This window comes from Penaeus monodon, chromosome 11, assembly GCF_015228065.2.
Source record: "Penaeus monodon isolate SGIC_2016 chromosome 11, NSTDA_Pmon_1, whole genome shotgun sequence".
NCBI lineage: Eukaryota > Metazoa > Arthropoda > Malacostraca > Decapoda > Penaeidae > Penaeus > Penaeus monodon.
In genome coordinates, this window is record NC_051396.1 from 9549824 (window position 1) to 9552323 (window position 2500).

Here is a 2500-nt window from a genome sequence, read left to right on the forward strand (position 1 = left end):
CACTTAGTCAATGCAAAGAGAGTAATAATAATAATAAATTGGTAAATTCAAAGTGTCATTGAGTAACCCTGGTCTGCCGTGTCCTCAATCGCCCTGCAATATCATTTTTGATATTACGCTTTATTAACGTAAATATCGAGTAAAATCATTGTTTTCAGAGTACTTATGCCTTCCCACTGCCCTCAGCGTTTTTTGTTTTTTTTCAACTCGATTATTGAAAAGTGCTTCAGATATCATGCCAGGGTAGCACAGACAGCAAACAACCTTCCTGACCTCGACCTCGTCGAATCTGTCTCTTGGGGCATCCTGAAAGCCATTAAACCCCCAACTCAGACGTTTCAGGCCCCGCCTGAACAACCACAGCCCCAGGCACCGAAGCCTCACCTTGTACAGGGAAAGGTAGCGGAGCCCCGACCTATGCAGGCTCAGTTAATGGGGCCTCAGCCAGCTAAATACCAGACATTGGAGCCTCAGCCTGTTGAAGTCAAAGAAGTTTTAAATATTTTAACATTTCAGTCCAACAAGCTGTTGATGCGACAGATAATTTTAAATAATCAAATCAGTCCAGACATTGGAGTCCCATTCAGTTCCCTAGAGTGTAATACCGGCACCCTCAAGTACAGTTCCTTCCTCTGGTCAATCTGTGAGGCCTAAAACAAAAAAAAATACTCAATGTGGCAAAATTAGAAATCCCTTGTGATATCCCCCTAAATACACCTGACGCCCCACATCTCTGAAACACTTCATAATACCAGTACTCTGATCGCTATGAAATCGGCCTAGATATCAAAAATAAAAGAATCAAGGGGTTAGCAACGAAAAAGGAGCGTACTGTCATCGTCACAGTTAAAAGGCTCCATAAACACCTCAAGGGCAACATGCACGTCACAAACGACATGATTGAACCCTGCCTTAACATAAACAAATTAAATAATGGATACCTCATAAATAAATATGGCATACCATACACTACATTCACGACTACTTATCATAGAACATAATGTACTACACTGGTCAACACGAAGAACTAAACTGCGCAATACATACAGAAGACACGACCCGCGCGTCATACTCATTAACAGACATGACCTCAGTAGCACCAACACACTGAAAATCTACATGTACACTATCTACTCTTCTAACAAATCACAGGAAAGAAGCGATGGCGCAACAATTCGATCAAAACTACCGTCCAACACAAAATTATCAACAACTTTCAATCAGATCTACCGGCAGTCGGAATAGACATTCCCCAATGACCCATTATACTAGTAACATTATGCATCCCACCAAGAATACCCTAAATACCTGATGTACAACATACGTCGTGGGAGACCTTAAACCAAACCACGCACTCTGGCAAACACACACCTCGGTCCACACGCACTAATACATATATAGAATATAACACGGCAACAACACCTGACACAGTCTTAACAAACCACAGAGAACAACTACACCATCACATCACAACAGACGACGTTAGATCCAGCGACCACCTTCCGGTCATCCTAACACTCTCAGCAAACCCTATCATGATCCCAACACAACCCCGAGTATCCTTCAAACATGCAAAATGGGAGGGCTTCAAACAAGCACTAGAAGACACGCCAGTAACTGATATCGAGGGGCAACATACACATAATAAACACCCAACTTGAATAGCGGTACACAGACATACAGACGGACAGCATCCCCAAAGCAACATAAAAGCTATCCCTCACTACAGAAAAACACATCGTCTGAAATTGTTTAAAATACAATACAGACACTTGAACTCACACAAGAACTCACACTAACACGAGGCTGGGACGCACAACTACGCACATGATACAGAGAAATACAAACACAAATTGCACACAAACTTAAAGTAATGAACAAACAACACAGGGAAACACTCGTGTCGAAGACGAAAACCCCAAGATGTTTTGGAGATCCTTCAAAATGATCATGGAGTCAAACAAACAGACAATCACATTCATATACAACGCACACAGACTGAAGGTTGACTCGATGGGGGAGATGGAGCTTCTCCATAGGGAATTCTGGCAACAAAATTTCTAAATCTCCACCACTAAGAATACCCGATTCGATCACACCACAGAAGTCTACTAACTACATACAACAACATAAGAACATAACTCTTCCAGAGAACACCATCAGTCTAAATACTCTCACAGAGGGCAGTCCCCTCCCCACACCAATCACACCAGAGGAAATAACAAACACAATCAAACGCACCAAAAACAAGCAACATAAACAAAACAATAATTGAACATCTTCCACCCACAGTGATCAGCAGGCTACGCCATATCAGCAACAGGATATGCCCTGATAAATTAAAACACTCCATTCTAACCTTGATACCCAAACCAGGGAAATCCATTCACGAGGTGGGGAATTACTGCCCCATCTCACTCCTAGAACTCCAAGGTAAACTGCTAGAGAGGGTAATAACACAAAGACTCATCAGACACCTTGAAAACAACAAACACACAAC